This window comes from Diabrotica virgifera, chromosome 1, assembly GCF_917563875.1.
Source record: "Diabrotica virgifera virgifera chromosome 1, PGI_DIABVI_V3a".
NCBI lineage: Eukaryota > Metazoa > Arthropoda > Insecta > Coleoptera > Chrysomelidae > Diabrotica > Diabrotica virgifera.
The window spans coordinates 153,595,860-153,603,791 of record NC_065443.1 but is presented as its reverse complement, the minus strand read 5'-3'; positions in this window follow the sequence as shown (position 1 = coordinate 153,603,791).

The window sequence follows — 7,932 nt, the reverse complement described above, 5'->3', positions numbered from 1 at the left end:
TGTTTAATTAATTAAAATCAGAATCAGATTTATCCTCTTGGTCCATATAGGACTCTACGTTTAATCGGGAAAATAAATGGTTTTTAAGTAAATTTAAGTTTTCTGATGATGTATTACTAATAAAATTTAGGCATGAGTTTAAAAAGTCATTTGAAGAAAAGGTATCAATATTTTGAAAGTTTTGCGATGCACTGGATTGCCAGGCTTGATTGGAGTTTTGTGATAAATTAGCTGAGGTTCTTGATTTGAAAGGTTCTGAACGAGAAAATGAGCTAGTGGGGGAAGAGGTTGGCTTTTCTGGTCTTAATTGCTGTGTATATGTACTCTTTTCATTTGGTTGCTTATCTTGACGTTTTTGCACTACTCTCCGTTTGTTGTCGGAGTTCAGAACCACCTGTTGAAAGGAACGTTTTACTGTAGATGATCTAAAATTGTTTGTTCTTCGTTGCGATGGTTCTATGGTGTTAGAATTATTTGTACTGGTACTTGGAGTATTTTCTAATGGCCTGCTGTTATTTTTAAAATTTGGAAAATCTCTCGGGTTATAAATAAATTTATTATTTGAGATGTATGATTTTGGAATGGCTTCACTTGCCTCAAAAAATGTCAAATTTTCATACGCCATCAGTTCTTTAATATTCTTTTGCCTTGTATATTCTGGGCAGCTCTTGTCAATAGATTTGTGAGAGTCCTTGCAGTAAAAACATTTTGTCATGCATACGTCTTCATGTTTGTTTTCCCCGCAATTAAAACATCTTTCTTTCCCTTTACAGTTTGTTTTTGTGTGGCCAAATCTAAGACAGTTATAGCATTGTGTCACTGGGGCAATATATGTGTCAACTAGTCTTGGTATGCCATAAAAAAACACAGTTTTGGGCATAAGAACGCCTCGAAATGTAAATAGTGTAGTACCTGTGGGTTCATAAGAAGTTACTCCATCTTTAATTACTCTTCTATTTAATCTTTTTATATGTAAAATTTCAATGTCATTTCCTGTATCGCAACACCGAAGAAGTTCTTTTTCATCAATATCTGTATCAATCTGTCTGACGATACCTTTGCAGGTTACGAAGTTAAAAGGTATATATAACTTGTATCCCTGATTTAGAAGTTGAGTGTTCTTAAGTAGCATGTTAGCCGAGTGAAAATTGGCAAATTCAACTGAAACTCTATTGAGCCCTTTACTATCTATTTTTTTAACGTCATTAAGTTTGAGGTTGAATATATCTCGAGCTATTTTAATTGTATTGAATGTGCCAATTTTTATATTCGGTATATTTGTAGATTCAAGATATACTACAAAAGGTCCATGATCTTTTTCGGAGTATGTATTAACCTTTTTTTCTTCCTGAGAATTATTGTCGGAAGTCTGATTTTGATTTTTTTCGGAATTATTAGTCATTGCAATTTTAGCCGGAGAAGAAGTATCAGGATAAGGGGGGACTGAGCCCCCCTTTTCCTCACTCATTGTAAGAAAAAACCAGTCAATGAAGTATTAATAACTAGAAAGCAAAAAGAAATAAAAAGAGCAAGCAAAATAGCATAAAAGAAAGCCGCTTGAAAAAAAATATAAGCAAAAATGCTCAACTTACCTATATGCAAACACTTAAGCAACAACACCGGCGGTTGTTAGCTAGGTTAAGACCCTAAACTAGTTGCAAACTTTAACTGCTGCAAAACAGAAACTGTTCACACCTCGAAAGCGTAATGGCTAGTTTAGAAATATTAAATTTTTGGAAAATATTTCTTAAATTTAAAATACGCGGTCTGACGTTTGGTATTTTATTTGACAATGTGTGAAAAATCTTAAACAGTTTCAGAGCGCTGACGTAGCGCACTGGTCTGGTGAACGCACATATGGACTGGTTTGCGGCATCTCTTTCTAACACATTGTATCGAGAAACTAAGATAATATTTAAGTGTAAGCATATGTACGGAAGGGGAGGACAACTGTCGCAGCTTTACTATGCGTAAGAGTGAAACAGCACTAATCCAAATAAAAAAGAGATGGTGTCGTCACTTCGTTCTGAACATCGAGATAGGAAGGAGAGGAGTAGATATCACGTGACCAAAAGTGTGATCACTCCGCCATGTTGCTATTACACTTTAGTCATAGAAGAGTGACTTTAGTCGTACGGTCATACCACGTCAAATTGTTGGTGTTTGTGCTTGTGTTACAAAATTCGTTTATTTTCTCAGTGTTATTTAAGTTACATTGTTTTTTGTGTGTTACAAACTAAAAAAGACAATGGTATCGTGCGCTAAGAGAAGTTGTATACATAGAGCTGGTGTGGATAAAAAAAACGCCTGGAATAATATTTCATAGGTTAGTATCAAGAGCTAACAGAGCTGTACTAATTTTTTTTTTCTCTTAAAATAACTTTGTATATTATAAAAACTTTTTTTAAGTATTTATAGCTCTTCCTTTATTTAAACAAATGAAATAGAGAATGTGGAAAAATCCCCTTACGAATAATTCACACATCCACTATTTCGGGCTGGGAAATATTTTTTGAATAGAATCAAAGATCCAAACACCAGTTCTTAGAAATGTGTTTCGCCCTCTTCAACCTCTCTGGGCTCATCAGTAAAGATGAGAGGTTGAATATCTTCAGACACATTCCAATCTAAAAACAACATTCGAGACCTATTATTTTATTTATTTATCTTTATTTATTTAGCTTCATCTTTACTGATGAGCCCAGAGCGGTTGAAGAGGGCGAAACACATTTCTAAGAACTGGTGTTTGGATCATTGATTCTATTCAAACATTTTTTCCCAGCCCGAAATAGTGGATGTGTGAATTATTCGTAAGGGTATTTTTCCACATTCTCTATTTCATTTGTTTGATTTCGTACGAGTGGTCGTTAAACCAGTAACTTTGGATCTTTTGATCACTGAGTGTGTTTCAAAGATTTACATCTTTTGTTTTTTTTTGCTTTTTAAACATACATTTTACTTTAAGTAATTAGGGATTTAAAACTTGAGACTGTCATTGTCAGATTGGGCGTAGATTTACGCTCCTGCTATGTCTAGGTCTCGAATGTTGTTTTTTGATTGGAATGTGTCTTGAAGATATTCAACCTCTCATCTTTACTGATGAGCCCAGAGAGGTTGAAGAGGGCGAAACACATTTCTAAGAACTGGTGTTTGGATCTTTGATTCTATTCAAAAAATATTTCCCAGCCCGAAATAGTGGATGTGTGAATTATTCGTAAGGGGATTTTTCCACATTCTCTATTTCATTTGTTTGATTTCGTACGAGTGGTCGTTAAACCAGTAACTTTGGATCTTTTGATCACTGTGTTTCAAAGATTTACATCTTTTGTTTTTTTTCCTTTATTTAGGTATAACATTTCTTTTTGTATGGTTCTTTAGAATAATGGGTTAATGTTGTGGATGCCTAGAAACCAGTTGTTAGTCACTCAAATTTTTATAAAAATCATCTTATACCTGGGGTCAAATTGTTTATTAAAGTACAGAACTACCTGGAAAGTTTTATAACGAAAGGTTAAAACAATTGTTTTATTAATAGTTTTGGCTTTGTCTTAACCCTTAAATGCCCAACAATATGTAGGTTCCATGTATGCCCAAAGGTGGGTAAAAAAATGTTCACCTAGAAAATAGCTAATATTATATTTTTATTAAGAATTGTTACATATGTTAGAAATAGATTAAACTTAAGGATCTTATGCTTAGTAAACACAGCATTTTCTAAACTATTAATATAAACGATGTACAAGCCTTCAACAAAATTCCGATGTACATCAAAATTAAAATACCAGTAAAAGTCAGTAATTTAGATTTGTCGATTTTCTCCACATTCTTCCTTTCAGCCTCCTCATTAGTGTGGCGATTATTTAATTATATGTTGATAATTATGTGGATTATGTAACTGTCAACGATAAATTATATAAAAACCTTTAGTTATAGAGTTATAAAGTTTTACAAAGGGTGGACATTTTGTGCAAACCCATCTTTAAGATAACCCAACTAAAGATATCACTTTTATTTTCAAAAATATCGGTAGATTCAAATTAACATTTGATAAAGTGCCATGTTTAAAACAATAAATTATTTTTGAAAAATTTTGGAACACGTGATAAATATGTTACTAGGGAATATGCATAGGTGCATATTTCTTATCTTGGGCGTTTAAAGATTAAGTTAAACCATCTTAACTGGATAAAATGTTGTTTTAAGCTTGCTTTGTACCTAGTAGGTAAATAATTAGTTCCATATTTTATTTTAGATTTCCAAAGGATCCAGAACGTAGAAAAAAACGGATTACTTTTGTAAATAGAGGAGCTTGGGTACCTACAAAATATAGTATACAACATATGACATAAGCTCGAAACAAATGAGTGTGAATGAAAAACCCTATTAAAAATCTGTTAAAATCGTGGAGCTCGAATTAATTCAACTTTCGTGCCTGGCATTCAGAACTGTCATAATTATTATTTGTACTCTATATTTTTATTATTATGTAATATTATGTATTATAAGAATAAATAAATATAAATTGTATAAAAATAAATAAAATTATCAAAAATAGTTTTTTCTTTTGTTTATAAAATAATGTATGAAAACCTCAATAATATTCTTAATGTTTCAAGAAAAAAAATATATCCATCAGCATCTCGACTATTGTTCATATTTAATACAGAAATAACGAAACTATAATGATAAGTATCTATTTTTTTAAGTTTAAAACATATTTTTATTGTTACAAATTTTCTTTGCACAAACTTTTATACATTGCGGCCAGTCCGTTCCTGACAGCGGCCATATTGCTATTAAACTTTGCCTCGCCCACTGATACCGTTTTGAAAGTATGATTTTAAGGCTATGGGTACATAATTCGCAAATATTTTACCTGTATCCCTACTTTTTCTGTCTTTACACGGCAAATTACGTGTAGTAAAATTCACACTGGTATGGATATGTAAACATTACTAGAATGTCATTCTACTTGAAAATGTCATCATTAATTTAAAGAGATGGGTTTTGAATGTTCGTGGATAACTGTTATTTTTATAGTTGCAAATTATTAATTCAGTTAATAAATGTGATAATTTTTTCACTAACTATGTATTCAGTGATTGTAATAATTTTTTTGTACAACAAAGACTAATACTCAATCGAGAAAAGAGGAAAAGTGTTGAAGTGATTTTTTAATAATATATTGTTATGGAACGCTTACAATTTTGAACATCTTTAACAACAAAATACTTGGATCACAGAATATATTATCCTGATGTATTCTCTGCTTGGATCTTCCACAAATAATACACAATAAATAACTTTTTATTAAGTTCACGTCTTAAATCAATTATTTATCAAATACATTATAATATATCAATAATATTTAATCAATAACTCAACATATTCCCGATGCAATGTCAAATATTTAAAATTGTCACTGATTGTCAGTGTCTGACTGACAATATATATATACTGACAATATAAAGGCGGCGCCAGATATGCGGTATTTGGCAAATACCGAGCAAATGCTTGCTATTTGCCTATTAGTGTGGATGGGTCGCTTGTTATTTGGCATTGACCAATTTTAGTGCTTGTCGAATATTTGTCGTGTTCCCGTACGTTGTCGGTCTTTTCAACACTTCAAAGTTAACAAATATTCGCCGTTTGAATATTTGTAGTGTCATCCACATATTTTTGCAAGCACAAGCAAGTTTTTTAGGTTAGGTTAAAGTTTATAACGTTTATTAAAGTAGTTTACAGTCGGAAAAATGAAAGAATACCCATGAACGAACATATAAAACACGCTGTATTTTCCTGTCACCGTGTCACAAAGAAAATTGCCCAGCGCAAGTACATGTAATAATAATTATTACATATACTTGCGATGGCCAATTTTTTGTGTGATACGGTGACAGGAAAATACAGCGTGTTTTATATGTTCGTTCATGGGTATTCTTTCATTTTTCCTACTGTAGTTATTGTCACAGAGTGTAGAAAATATTGAAAATAATAAATATGGAGTGGACCAATGAAAGTATTTTACAATTTTTGGATGCATATGAAAATGAACCCATAATATGGAATGCAAATTGCTTTTTTTTCTGCTATTTAATAATAAATTTAATAATGAATTTATAAGAAGCTCTGTATCACTATCCATTATGTACCTTTTTTTTGTTCGTTTAGAATATATTTGCTGTTCCCACAGTGGCTCGATATACGAACAATCTCGAATATGTGGTGCAAGGTGCTTGCCGTTTAACGAACACTTTCATGAGCACTCAAATATTTGATATTTAGCAAGCACTTGTTCAGTATTTGCCAAATACTCTATGTCTATGACGTAGATTGGTGTGTCGTCTGAACCAAAGAATACATATCTCTCACAAGAACCGACACGGACGGCGATTCTTTTGTTGTTAGCATGTACTTAATTTTAGTATCGAGTTGGCAAGTGTACACGCGAGTACACTGAAAAAAGTCTCGCACATTTCTGGCGTGTATCAATAAAATTTTAGTTGCACTGAGAAAAAGGTTGCATGCAGGGCAGGCTTTTGTTGACATTCTTAATATGGTGGAATTATTTTTGATTTACAAAAGGTTGCAAATACAACACAAAGTAATGGTGAGAATTATATTGATTAAAACCATGGATAAAATACCTTTTTTATCCTGATTTTAGCATTGAAAGACCAATAATAAAATATATTATAGTGGCGTGACATTCACTATTAATTATTCTTTTTGGCTTATATTGATACAACGATACAAAATATAATTTGTTGTTTTCACCAATTTTGAAAAAGTGTGAACAAGTTGGTCAGAATTTGAACGACTTGGTGTGACCTAATAGGCTGTCTGTCCGTTCGACCGCAAATATAACTCCTTCAGTCACTATACCAGGTAGAATGACAAATGAGGTGTCAAATGAAAGCTTATAATCGATGGTACTCAAGGTGAGACATTTGACCTAGACTGTCTGTCCGTCCGACCGGAAATGTAACTCCTCCGTCACTATACCAGGTAGAATCACAAATGAGGTGTCGAATGAAAGCTCATAATCCATGGATGGTACTAAAGGTGGGAAATTTGACCTAGGACTTCCGGTTTTAGAAATGCGACCGGAAGTACTATTTTAAAGTCACCGCAATAGCACAAGTGATATCCGTCCGACCGCGAATACAACTCCTCAGTTACTAATACAGATAGAATGACAAATGAGGTGTCGAATGAAAGCTTATAACCCATGGATGGTATTAAAGATGAGAAATTTGACATCGGACTTCGGTTTATAAGAGTTCCAATATCGACTTCCAGTTCTACTTTCAATTACTTTGGGTGAAAACCTAGGACCAATTACTTGTTTCTCGAGGTATTTCCTAATTCATTATATTCGTTCTCTGCTTGGATCTTCCATAAATAATAAACAATAAATAACTTTTTATTAATTTCACGCCTTAAATCAATTATGTATCAAATACACAATCAATATTATTTAATAAACAACTCAATCTGTGACTAGACAATCAACATACAAACCCCATTCAAAGCAAATATTCCTGAAGCCGTGTCAAATATTTCATAGCGTTGTTTGTCACTTCTTGTCACTACATTCTGTTCGACTGAGTGCGTTGTATGACAAAGATAGCGAACGTACGATTTGGAAAATATCATCACGGACAATGTTAGAACAAGACAAGTCTGCATTTTATGTATCGATGAAATGTCCCTAAAGTCTAACGTATTTTATGAATATATGGAAACGTTTTGATCATTATGGTCAGAAGCTTATATTCCATATGAAAGCAGTCTTTAGTTTTTTTTTGTTGGAACGCAAGTATAATCAAGAGAATGTAAACTTATTATGAAGAGTGTATTGTCAATTATCAAGCATTAACTTGAATGTTGAAACAATTTTAAGTGATATTGGATCAAACTTTTTGAATT